The sequence below is a fragment of the Schistocerca serialis genome, chromosome 5 (assembly GCF_023864345.2).
Source record: "Schistocerca serialis cubense isolate TAMUIC-IGC-003099 chromosome 5, iqSchSeri2.2, whole genome shotgun sequence".
Taxonomy (NCBI): Eukaryota; Metazoa; Arthropoda; class Insecta; order Orthoptera; family Acrididae; genus Schistocerca; species Schistocerca serialis.
In genome coordinates, this window is record NC_064642.1 from 199,110,208 (window position 1) to 199,124,708 (window position 14,501).

Genomic DNA, 14,501 nt, shown 5'->3' on the forward strand with positions numbered 1-14,501 from the left:
CGTTGTGGACTCACGGTCATACATCTACATATACATATATACTCCGTTAGACACCAAGCGGTGTGTGACGGAAGGCACAATTCGTGCCAAAGTCATATTTCTCCCCCCTCTGTTCCACTCGCAGATCGCACGAGAGAAAAACGACTGTCTGAAACCCTCAGTACGAGCTCTAATTTTCCCTATCTTTGAATGGTGATCATTTCGTGATCTGAAAGTTGGTGGTAATAATATATGCTCTACATCCTCGGCGAAGATCGGATGTCGGAATTTAGTGAACAGCCCCTTCCGCTTAGAGCGTCGTCTCTCTGCAAGTGTATCCCACTTCAAACTTTCTATGAGATTTGTAACGCTCTCGTGATCGCTAAATGTACCAGCCACGAATCTTGCCGCTCTTCTTTGGACCTTCTTAATCTCTTGAATCACACCCAGCTGGTAAGCGTCCCATAAAGACGAGCAATACTCCAAGACTGGCCGAACTAACGTATTGTAAGCAATTTCCTTTGTTGAAGGACTGCATCGATTCAGGATCCTCCCAATAAACCGCAATCGAGTTCGCCTTGCCCGTTACTTGTGTAATCTGATCCTTCCATTCGATATCATTTCGAATAGTCACACCCAGATACTTGACCGATGTTACCGCTTCCAAAGACTGGGCATTTATTTTGTACTCGTAATGGTGATTTTCGCCTTGTTATACGCAGTAGGTTACACTTATTAATATTGAGAGATAACTGCCAGACATTACCCCACACATTTATTTTCTACAAATCCTCATTGATTTGTTCACAACTTTCGTGTGATACTACTTTCCTGTAGACTACAGCATCATCGGCTAGCAATCTAATGCCGCTGTCGATACACTCAACCAGATCGTTTATGTAAATCGTAAAAAAGCAGCGGACCTATTACGCTGCCTGGGGGAACACCTGAAGTTATGCGCTGTCTGTTAGAAAACTTTCTGTACAACCGCATATGTCTTCGGATAGACCGTAAGCGCGCACTTTTTGGAGTAAGCGACAGTGCGGAACTGAGTCTAACGCCTTTCGAAAGTCGAGAAATATGGCATCAACCTGGGAGCCGGTATCTAGAGCCTGTTGTATATCATGCACAAAGAGGGCAAGCTGTGTCTCGCATGACCGCTGTTTCCCAAAACCGTTCTGGTTTCTGCAGATGAGCTTCTCAGAGTCTATTAAGGTCATTATGTCTGAACAGAAAATGTGTTCCATGATTCTACAACAAATCGATGTCAGTGAAATTGGCAGGTAATTATGTGCATCCGATTTTCTACCCTTTTTATAGATTGCTATGACCTGAGCCTTCTTCCAGTCCCATGGAACTTTCCTCTGTTCCAATGATCTCTGATAGATGATGGATAAGAATGGTGCTGTACTTGTAGCATAGTCAACATATAATCTTATGGGTATATCGTCTGGGCCAGATGCCTTCCTGGCATCTAAGGATCTTAACTGTTTTACAATCCCAGATACACTAAACACTATGTCAGCCATCCTTGCGTTTGTTCGATGATTGAGCATACAAGCCAGCCAACCAGTAAAAAGCGCGTGATATTCGTTCTAAATCTAAGTTACCGCTGCTAATACTTTCGTACTAACGAGCAAATATATTAGTTACATTACACTGAGGTGACAAACGTCATGGGAGACCTCCTAATATCGTGTCGGACCTCCTTTTGCCTGGAGTAGTGCCGCAAGTCGATGTGGCGTGGACTCAACAAGTCCTCGGAAGTCCCCTGCAGAAATATTGAGCCATGCTGCCTCTATAGCCGCCCATAATTACGAAAGTGTTGCCGCTCAGATTTTGTGCACGAACCGATCTCTCGATTAAGTCTCAAATATGGGATTAATGTCGGGCTATCTAGGTGGCTAAATCACTCGCTCGAAGTGTCCAGAACGTTCTTCAAACCAGTTACGAACAACTGTGGCCCAGTGACAGGGCGCACTTTCATTCATAAAAATTTCGTCGTTTGGGAACATGAAGTCCGCAAGTAGTCGATCATAACCATTTCCAGTAAATGATGGGCTCAGTTGGACCAGAGGACCCACTCCATTTCATGTAAACACACAGACACACCATTATGGGGCCACCACCAGCTTGCACAGTGCCTTGTTGAAAACTTGGGTCCATGGCCTGATGGGGTTTACGCTACAGTCGAACCCCACCACCAGCTCTTACCAGCTGATACCGGGACTTATATGACGAGTCCATGGTTTTCCAGTCTTCTAGGATGTAACCAGTATTATCACGAGCCCAGGAGAGACGCTGCAGGCGTCGTCGTTTTGTTAGTAAAGACCCTCGTATCGGTCGTCTGTTGCCACAGCCCATTAATGCCGAATTTCGCCACACTGTCCTAACAGATACGTTTGTTGTACATCTCGCATTGACTTCTAGTGTCATTTCACGAAGCATTGCTTGTCTGTTAACACTGACAATTGTACACAAACGCCACCACTCTCGGTCGTGAACTGAAAGCCGTCGGCCGCTGTGTTGTCCGTGATGAGAGGCAATGCCTGACATTTAGTATTCTCTCCACACTCGTGACACTGAGGATCTCGCAATTCTGAATTCCCTAACGACGTCCCATGCCTCTAGCTCCAACTACCATTCCGCACTCAGTGTCTGTTAATTCCCATCGTTCCGCCATAATCATGTCGGAAACCTTTCCAAATGAATCATCTGTTTACAAATGACAGCTCCGCCAATGCACTCCCTTTTTATAACTTGGTGCGCCACACTACCGCCATCTGTATATGTGCATATCGCATCCCATGGATTTGGTCACTTCAGTGTATCTCAAGGTAGCTGTTTAATCCGAACAGTCAACAACAGGCAGCCTTCAGTTTTCGTCCCTTGTTTTGTTAGAAATGATTATACTGTGATTTTACTGTCGACTTTTGTTCATCCACGCTGGATGTGCCGTAAATCTATTAATATGTTGAGTTGAAAAGCTGCTCTACAGAAACAGCTCTGCAGAAGCATTGTATTGTATTGAATGTTAACCGGGGATCTAGAAACGACGGAGAGGCTCCGTCCCCGCCGCAGCCGCAGTGGTCCACAACTCCACGACCCCTCCGCCGCTCCACATCGAACCCAGGGTTATTGTGCGGTTCGGCCCCAGGTGGACCCCCGCGCAAGGAACGTCTTACACTAGACGAGTGTAACCCCTATGTTTGCGTGGTAGAGTAATGGTGGTGTACGCGTACGTGGAGAACATGTTTGCGCAGCAATTGCCGACATAGTGTAGCTGAGGCGGAATGAGGGGTGCAGAAGGATAGTCTGCACGAGCTAATGTGATTTTAAAAATGAAAGCTGAAAATGACACGTATTTTAATTTTATCTTAGGTACAGAGCGTATGAGTGAATTTTTCTTCTGACTAGTAGATGAACAGCTGTGACCTGAGACAGTGATGACACATAAAACAGAAACAAAATTTTAAATTCTCTTGTTTTCCCAAATATCTGTTTGTTGAGTGAATGTTGGAAATTATTGTCTCCAACATCATTACAAAGATGAGACCCTTGAAAAAGTGTTTGGTTCACCCATCTTCTTAACATGTTGCGAATGACTGCCATAGTCTCAAAAATTGTTGCGGCCTGCTCTTCGCCTTTCGTCGTTAATTAGCCATCGTTTTCTCGCTGTAGGTACACACTGGTGAATGTAGATCTTGTTGTTGTTCAAATAAATAAGTACAGGACTGTGACGAGTGGCAGTACAAAATTCTGTACACACAGTTTAAAGTGCAATGAAATGTATTGAGCGGCGCAGATTGCTTCTTTGCGACTGTTTCATGCATTCTCAGTTCTTTTCAGCTTAACAGCGGAACCAAAGCAGATCTCACCGGCTCAGATGTGGAAACATGACCTTACTCGGTGTCTTCTGCTTCCGTGATGAGCTCACCCAGGCTCATTCTAATGACGTAGAGGCGTTACAAGCTGACTGTTTCGTCTTACGCGGACCGATGAGTCAATATTTCGCGGCCAGCTCAACATACATGTTAGCAGATACCAGAACATTCTTTCATTTGTCTTTCAGGAGCGTGAACAATGATTTCGATATGATGCTTGACAATACCTGCTAGTACTACTCTAAATATTTACAGTTTGAAATCGGTGTAGCAGATGTCATACACCTGGTTGGTTACTGTACTTGCACCATTGCACATACACGGACCAGCCAGAACGTTATGACCACCCGAACTACTATCGATATAAACCCGTCCAGGCGGTAGAAGCGTCACCTGGCGAGGAAAAACTGCTAGTCAGGAATAACTGTTTGTCAGTCACACGCACGGTGCATGTGGTATCAGTGAGCATGCTGTCCGTGTGTAGAATGGGGAAGGCACCCGACCTATCTAAGTTTGACTGAGGGCAGATTGTGATTGCCCGGAGGCTCGGCACGAGCATTTCGGAAATTGCACGAGTTGTCGGGTCTTTGAGGAGTGCTGTGGTATTGTCTTCAACACGTGGAGAATGCAAGGTGAAACCACGTTCACACGTTTTGGGGTCGGGCAGATTACGCCGTAGGCTGGATAGACTGGTAAAACAGGACAGGTGGCAAACTGTGGCTGAACTTACATCAGATTTTAATGCTGGGCAGAGTACAAGTGTGTCTGAATACACAGTGTATCCTCCTAACGATTGGCCTACGCAGCCGGCAACCCATGCATGCGCCAACGTAAACACCACGACATCGGCAACTACGACTGAAATGGGCACGTGACTATCGGCACTGGACGTTGGTGAAGCGGCAGAAGGTCTGATTAATCCCGATAACTTCTTCATCATACCGATAGGAGGGCGTAAATCCGTCATCTTCCAGGGGAACAGCTCCTTGACACCTGTACTGCAGGATGGAGACAGGTTGGCGGTGGCTCCATTATGCTCTGGGGAACATTCACGTGGGCAGTCATGGGCTAGTGGAGCTCGTGCAAGGCACCACGACGACCAAGGGGTATCGTACATTGGTTGCAGACCAAGTACACCCTTTCACAACGATTATGTTTCCCGACGACGTGGCATTTTTCAACAAGATAATGCACCATGTCACAAGCTCAGAAGTGTGATGAAGTGGTTCAAATGGTTCAAATGGCTCTGAGCACTATGGGACTTAACATATGAGGTCATCAGTCCCCTAGAACTTAGAACTACTTAAACCTAACTAACCTAAGGACATCACACACATCCATGCCCGAGGCAGGTTTCGAACCTGCGACTGTAGTGGTTGCGCGGTTCCAGACTGAAGCGCCTAGAACCGCTAGGCCACTACGGCCGGCTGGTGAAGTGGTTCCAGTTGATGTGCCGGCCTTCCAGTTTACGATCGAACGTGGCGTCAGAGCTCATCACACCGTTTCCCGGAATTTACGAGAGTTAGGTGACTTTTGTGTGCAGATGTGGTGCCAATTCCTTCAGCGACCTACCAAGGCCTCATTACTTCGGTCGCCGCTGTTATCCATGCCAAAGGTGGACATACCGGCTATTAGGTAGGTGGTCATAATGTTCGGATTGATCAGTGAACACAGCCCGCTGCCACGAATGCAAATTTAGCGTTCAGTGAGATCCAGTAGGAGGAAGACGTTCGAAGTTGTGAGGCACTGTTGCTTAGTTAATTTGACAGAAATATTTTCTGAAGAGTCACTGGAACTCTGGAGTACACTTTGTGTAGCCGTTCTGAGCAGTGTGAAGTTCATTTATGTGAAAATGGCACGTAGGAATGACATTTTACTAACTGGCAGTAGAACTCAATCGTGAAAGTGACGTAAGTGACTTTAGTGATGAAAGTGATGCTGAAGCTGACGCTCCAGCAGCAGTTATGGACAACGGTGAAACTGATCAGCCTGCCAGATGTCTATCGAAGGTGATGACCAATATCTAGTAATTCTGGTAAAGGAGGTTGGTAGAAATAAGAAAGATGTAGAGCAGTAGTCGTCAAACTTTTTTGTTTTAGAGTCAATACTGATATTGTGGCAGGGCACGGGACCTCTGGCCGTATGTGTACCTGTCTCGTTATTAATTGGTAACCTATGTAAATTAGTATGCTACGTGCCCTCAACGGACCAGCTATAATAAGTGTGTGGTAAGTTGACTAACGGCCTCCACTGATCGTTAAAAGTCGGCACCATCCGGAACACTCTGTGTCGGCTGTCCTCTGTTTCTGACTGCTGCCACCGTCAGTAATGACACTGAAATTGTCTGACGAAGTTTTGTTATGCTGTCTGTGTGAGCCAATGATTAACTGATTAATAACGGTTATTGTACTTATATTTAAATGCATTATGTTATGTCATACACAATAAAAATTGTTTAATAAATGTTTTGAATGTCATTTCTCTAATGCTCATTGAACTGTATTACAATACAGTCTTAATTTAATTTTATATTCCTTGCTAGAAATGTGTAGCTCAATTGAAGATGACCGTCTTTATAATGCATAGTCACGAATCCATGTTGCTTCCATTTGAAATTTGCACCAATACTTCATTCGGGCGGCATGTGATTCGTGGGCCGCAGCTTGACGCAGATATAGAGGGATCCATCCCACAAGCCACTGTACAGTGTATGGCGCAGTGTGCTGTCGGTATAGTAATGGATGCGGTTCCGGACTGGGTAGGATCTGAGACATCGCGTAGCCGTGATATATTTGTACATCTTAGCCACTGAGCCACGAGTCTCACTCCCATTATACTCAACTATTATTCCCACCTCGTCACTAGGGGATCCCACATTGTGACCATTAATATCTCAGCCACTGAGAGCATTTATACTTGCTTCTAATAACCTGCCGGTGCTTCTTCGCACACTGTATATCATTGTCCAGTCGTACAGTGAACACGAACGCCAGACCCACGAGCTTTCTTCTTAATTTAGTATCAGAAACGGTTTCAAAACAACCACAGGACGTGGGTCAGACCTACGAATACATCGTTCTAAAATATTCCAAATACCATGGACTTACTCTTGTTTGACGTAATTCTCACCCTATACAAAGTTATTAGAACCCCTGAGCATTGCAGAATCAGCTCTAACTCCAGAACACAGGAAATCGTGAGCAGAATCCCCATAATACACGAGTCTGTGCATTTGATCGACATTCAGCTATCTTTTCTCAAGCACTATATTGTCAATTCAGATGCCTGAGGATGTCTCAAGGACAGATTCAGATGTTATGACTGTACCCAGGTTTACCTCCATTTCTTCTGCAGGATGGGAGGATTGATATGATGTGGAAACTGGCCCCCCTGTTGCCTCAAGATAGATATCCCATTGTTGTATCACGCGAGGCAGGTATTCGGATTCGTGTCTTGATGTGATACTAACTTGTCACGCTTCATCTAGATCTACACACGTACTCCACAAGCCACCTTTCGATACATGCCGCAGATATGTCGTACACCAATTTAATAGATTTTATGTCCTGTTCCATTCGAACACAGCAAGGGAAAAATGACGGTCCACATGTCTCTGTACGAGCCTTAATCTCTCTTATCCTCTTTATCCCTACGCGAGATATACAGTAAGTTTGCCGAGCACATGTGTTACTCATTCGAGTAGGCTATATCGACCTGTTACGATCGTAGCAGTGCCACTCTGATTTCATTCTATGTCTTCGTCACAAGTGCTTCATGAAGATTCCGGACACTGGAACAATACTTGAGAATTGGTCGCACTAATTTCTTGTATAGATGTCATTTGGAGATGCATTGCATTTTCCCAAAAGACTTCCAAAAAACAAAAGTCTTCCATACGCCTTCCCTAATACTGATTTTACATGGTCTGTATCTACATCCACATACTCTGCAAGCCACGGTATGGTGTGTAGAGGAGGGTACCATGCAGCACTACTAGTTATTTCGTTTTCTGTTTCACTCAAAAATGGATCCAGGGAAAAACGACTGCCTATACGCTTCTGTACGAGACCTAATTTCTCTAATCTTGTCTTCGCGTTCTGTTATCTAGGAACTCTTCAATCAAATCACAAAATTGGTCTGATAGTCCATATGCTCTTACTTTGTTCATTAAACGACTGTGGGGAACTGTATCGAACGCCTTTCGCAAGTCAAGAAACACGGCAACTACCTGTGAACCCGTGTCTATGGCCCTCTGAGTCTCGTGGACGAATAGCGCGAGCTAGATTTCAGACGACCGTCTTTTTCGAAACCCATGCTGATTCCTTCAGAGTAGTTTCTAGTCTCCAGAAAAGTCATTATACTCGAACATAATACGTGTTCCAAAATACTACAACTGATCGACGTTAGAGATATAGGTCAATAGTTCTGCACATTTGTTCGACGTCTCTTCTTGAAAACGGGGATGACCTGTGCCTTTTTCCAATCCTTTGGAACGCTACACTCTTCTAGAGACCTACGGTACACCGCTGCAAGAAGGGGGGCAAGTTCCTTCGCTTACTCTGTGTAAAGCGAACTGGTATCCCATCAGGTCCAGCGGCCATTCCTCTTTTGAGCGATTTTAATTGTTTCTCTATTCCTCTGTCGTCTATTTCGATATCTACCATTTTGTCATCTGTGCGACAATCTAGAGAAGGAACTACAGTGCAGTCTTCCTCTGTGAAACAGCTTTGGAAAAAGACATTTAATATTTCGGCCTTTAGTCTGTCATCCTGTGTTTCAGTACCATTTTGGTCACAGAGTGTCTGGACATTTTGTTTTGATCCACCTACCGCTTTGACATAAGACCAAAATTTCTTACGATTTTCTGCCAAGTCAGTACATAGAACTTTACTTTCGAATTCATTGAACGCCTCTCGCATAGCCCTCCTCACACTACATTTCGCTTCGCGTAATTTTTGTTTGTCTGCAAGGCTTTGGCTATGTTTATGTTTGCTGTGAAGTTCCCTTTGCTTCCTCAGCAGTTTTCTAACTCGTTTGTTGTACCACGGTGGCTCTTTTCCATCTCTTACGATCTTGCTTGGCACATACTCATTTGACGCATATTGTACGATGGTTTTGAACTTCGTCCACTGATCCTCAACACTATCTGTACTTGAGACAAAACTTTTGTGTTGAGCCGTCAGGTACTCTGTAATCTGCTTTTTGTCACTTTTGCTAAACAGAAAAATCTTCCTACCTTTATTAATATTTATATTTACGGCTGAAATCATCGATGCAGTAACCGCTTTATGATAGCTGATTCCCTGTTCTGCGTTAACTGTTTCAAATAGTTCGGGTCTGTTTGTCACCAGAAGGTCTAATATGTTATTGCCACGAGTCGGTTCTCTGTTTAACTGCTCAAAGTAGTTTTCAGATAAAGCACTTAAAAAAATTTCACTGGATTCTTTGTCCCTGCCACCCGTTATGAACGTTTGAGTCTCTCAGTCTATATCCGGCAAATTAAAATGTCCACCCAGAACTATAACATGGGTGGGGAAATCTACTCGAAATATTTTCCAAATTATCCTTCAGGTGCTCAGCCACAACAGCTGTTGAGCCAGGGGGTCTATATAGACATCCAATTACCTTGTCTGAGCCTGCTTTAACCGTGACCGTCACCCAAATTATTTCACATTTCGGATCTCCGTCAATTTCCAATACTATTGCACTTCTTATCGCTATAAACGCGCCTCCCCCTTCACTGCCCAGCCTGTCTCTGCGGTATACATTCCAATCTGAGTTTAGGATTTCATTACTGTTTACGTCTGGTTTCAGCCAACTTTCTGTCCCTAGCACTATATGGGCGTTGTGACCGTTTATTAATGAGAGCAGTTCTGGGACCTTTCTATAGACGCTCCTGCAGTTTACTATTAGCACATTAATACTGTTATTCCCTGTTGCATTTTGCCTACTCCTACCTTGCCGCGTCTCAGGAGGCGTCTTGTCGGGCCTAGGGAGGGAATTCTCTAACCCAAAAAAACCCCATGTGCACTCCACACGTACTCCGCTACCCTTGTAGCCGCTTCCGGCGTGTAGTGCACGCCTGACCTATTCAGGGGGACCCTACATTTCTCCACCCGATAGCGGAGGTCGAGAAATTTGCACCCCAGATCTTCGCAGAGTCGTCTGAGACTCTGGTTTAAGCCTTCCACTCGGCTCCAAACCAGAGGACCGCGATCGGTTCTGGGAACGATACTACAAATAGTTAGCTTTGATTCCACCCCGCGAGCGAGGCTTTCCGCCTTCACCAATTCCGCCAACCGCCTGTACGAACTGAGGATGACCTCTGAACCCAGACGGCAAGAGTCATTGGTGCCGACATGAGCAACAATTTGCAGTCGGGTGCACCCAGTGCTCTCTATCGCCGCCGGCAGGGCCTCCTCCACATCTCGGATGAGACCTCCCGGCAAGCAGACAGAGTGCACACTGGCCTTCTTCCCCGACCTTTTCGCTATTTCCCTAAGGGGCTCCATCACCCGCCTAACGTTGGAGCTCCCAATAACTAATAAACACCACCCCCCGTGTGCCTGCTCGGACCTTGCTGAAGGAGCGGCCACATGTCCACTCACAGGCAGAGCGGACGATGCCACACGGCCAGCCTCCACATTTACCCTCCGCCTCGTGCGCCGCGAACGCCGCTGAACACGCCACTCCCCTTGGGGAGAGGGTGGCCCAATCGCGCCCGGTACCCGCGAAGATGTCTCGACAGCAGGGACAGTGGGTGAAGCATGTAACATCTGGGGTGTACCATGCGACGCACCAGCCTCCCCACTGCCGCTACACTCCGAGGCAGCAGCCTGAAGACGGCTGACCGCGGCCATCAACACGTTCAGCTGTTCACGAACAGTGGCCAGCTCCTCCTGCGTCCGTACACAGCAGTCACACATCCTATCCATTCTAAGAAATCAATTTACTGTAGAGAGTTAATCAACTTTTAACTAGACTGTTAATTCACTAAAGGCGGCTGATTATTGACTAAACTGTGGTTGTTAGCCACTCCTTGTAGAAAACAACAAAAATAGCACTACCTGTCTCTGGACTGTATTAAAAACAAATACTAGCACTACTGGCACTATGGCTGACTAAAGGGACTCTCTCTGACTGTATTCAAAACAAACAAGAAATCTATGGAACACTATTACTAGCACTCGACAATTAAAGCTTCCTAAAAGCAAAAACACACGGAAGAAGAAGTGACAAGTAAGAAAAATACAGTTCATACTTAAATTAAGGTAGCTCGCTGCACAGCAGACGTGAAACAGACGGCAGTTACGACGACACTGCATACACATGGAAGAAGCCTAGAGATACTAGAAGGTATCAGATACATTATATAATGGTAAGACAGAAATTTAGGAACCAGGTATTAAACTGTAAGACATTTCCAGGGGCAAATGTGGACTCCGATCAAAATCTATTGTTCATGAACTGTAGATCAAAACTGAAGAAACTGCAAAAAGGTGCGAATTTAAGGAGATGGGTCCTGGATAAACTGACTAGACCAGAGATTGTACAGAGTTTCAGGGAGAGCATAGAAGAACAATTGACAGGAATGGGGGAAAGAAATACAGTAGAAGAAGAATGGGTAGCTTTGAGGGACGAAGTAGTGAAGACAGCAGAGAATCAAGTAGGTAAAAATACGAGGGCTAGTAGAATACCTTGGGTAACAGAAGAAATATTGAATTTAATTGATGAAAGGAGAAAATATAAAAATGCAGTAAATGAAGCAGGCAAAAGGGAATAAAAACGCCTCAAAAATGAGATCAACAGGAAGTGCAAAATGGCTAAGCAGGGATGGCTAGAGGACAAATGTAAGGATGTAGAGGCCTATCTCACTAGGGGTGAGATAGATACTGCCTACAGGAAAATTAAAGAGACCTTTGGAGAAAAGAGAAACACTTGTATGATTATCAAGAGCTTAGATGGAAACCCAGTTGTAAGCAAAGAAGGGAAAGCAGAAAGGTGGAAGAAGTATATAGAGGGTCAATACAAGGGCGATGTTCTTGAGAACAATATTATAGAAATGGAAGAGGATGTAGATGAAGATGAAATGGGAGATATGATACTGCGTGAAGAGTTGACAGAGCACTTAAAGACCTGTGTCGAAACAAGGCCCCAGGAGTAGACAACATTCCTTTAGAATTACTGACAGCCTTAGGAGAGCCAGTCCTGACAAAACTCTAATATCTGGTGAGCAAGATGTATGAGACATGCGAAATACCCCCAGACTTCAAGAAGAATATAATAATTCCAATCCCAAAGAAAACAGGTGTTGACAGATGTGAAAATTACCGAACTATCAGTTTAATAAGTCACAGCTGCAAAATACTAACGCGAATTCTTTACAGATGAATGGAAAAACTGGTAGAAGCCGACCTCGGGGGAAGATTAGTTTGGATTCTGTGGAAATATTGGAACACGTGAGGCAATATTGACCCTTCGACTTATCTTAGAAAATAGATTAAGGAAAGGCAAACCTACGTTTCTAGCATTTGTAGACTTAGAGAAAGCTTTTGACAATGTTGACTGGAATACTCTCTTTCAAATTCTGCTATTTACAATTTGCACAGAAACCAGATGGCAATTAAAAGAGTCGAGTGACTCGGAAAGGAAGCAGTGGTTGGGAAGGGAGTGAGACAGGGTTGTAGCCTATCCCCGATGATATTCAATCTGTATATTGAGGAAGCAGTAAAGGAAATAAAAGAAAAATCCGGAATGTGAATTACAATCCAAGGAGAAGAAAAAAAAACTTAGAGGTTCGCCGATGACATTGTCATTCTGTCCGAGACAGTAAAGGACTTGGAAGAGCAGTTGAATGGAATGTGCAGTGTCTTGAAGGGAGGATATAAGACGAACATTAACAAAAGCAAATCGCTGATAATGGAATGTAGTCGAATTAAGTCGGGTGATGCTGAGGGAATTAGATTAGGAAATGAGACAAAGTAGTAAAGGAGTTTTGCTGTTTGGGGAGCAAAATAGCTTATGATGGTCGAAGTAGAGAGGATATAAAATGTAAACTGGCAATGGAAAGGAAAGCGTTTCTGAAGAATAGATATTTGTTAACATCGAGTACAGATTTAGGTGTCAGGAAGTCGTTTCTGAGTGTATTTGTATGGAGTTTAGCCAAGTATGGAAGTGAAACATGGACGATAAATAGTTTGGACAATAAGAGAATAGAAGCTTTTGAAATGTGGTGCTACAGAATAATGCTGAAGATTAGATGGGTAGATCACGTAACTAATGAGGAGGTATTGAATAGAATTGGGGAGAAGAGGAGTTTGTGGCACAACTTGACTAGAAGAAGGGATCGGTTAGTAGGACATGTTCTGAGGCATCAAGGGATCACCAGTTTAGTATTGGAGGGCAGCGTGGAGGGTAAAAATCGTAGAGGGAGACCAAGAGATGAATACACTAAGCAGATTCAGAAGGATGTAGGTTGCGGTAGGTACTGGGAGATGAAGAAACTTGCACAGTAGCATGGAGAGCTGCATCAAATCCCTCTCAGGACTGAAGACCACAACAACAACATATCTCTTTGAAACCATTCCACAACTTTTCTACACTTACATGATCAGATCGGAAGGAGTGAAGACTGTCTCTTAAAAAAGGCGTTAAGGGCATTTTTATCGGCTTTTTTAAATGGATATATGCGTTTCCTTTTGATGGTTGTAGGTGTTACGGTATTCAGCCTAGCAGCAACTGCCTTGTGGTCGTTAATCCATGTATTCGTCACAATACTCACTATTTGGCCAGGATTATTTGTTGCTAAAAGGTCAAGTATGCTTTCGCAACCGTTTACGTTTCGAGTGGGCTCATGAACTAATTGTTCAAAATAATTTTCTGAGAAAACATTCAGTACAATTTCGAATGACGTTTTATAGCTGCTGCTGGCTTTAAACGTATAATTTTTCCAGTATATCAAGGGTAGATTAAAATCACCACCGACTATTGTTGTATGAGCGGGGTACTTATTTGAAATGAGATCCAAGTTTTCTTTGAACTGTTCAGCAACTATATCTTCTGAATCAGTGGGTCAGTAAAACGATCCAATTAAAGTTTAGTCCGATTGTCAGGTATAACCTCTTCCCATACTATTTCACACGAACTATCTACTTCAATTTCGCTACAAGGCAAACTCCTTCTGACAGCAATAAATACTCTACCACCAACTATATTTAATCTATCCTTTCTGAACACTGTTAGATCGTTTGAAAAAATTTCAGTTGAACTTATTTCCGGCTCTAGCCAGCTCTCTGTACCTACAACTATTTGAGCTTCAGTGCTTTCTATAAGGGCTTGGGGCTCTGGTTCTTTCCCATCACAGCTACGACAATTTACATCTACAATACCAATAGTTACTACAACTACCTTACTGTGTTTTACTTGCCCACTTTTAGATGGACGTCCCTTCTGTGGTTCCCTGAGACGCCCTAACCTAAAAAACTGCCCAGTCCCTTCCACACAGCCCCCACTACCCGTGTAGCCGCCTCCTGTGTATAGTGGACTCCTGACATATTAAGTGGAACCCGGAAACCCACCACCCGATGGCGCAAGTCAAGGAATCTGCAGCCTACACGGTCACAGAACCGCCTGAGCCTC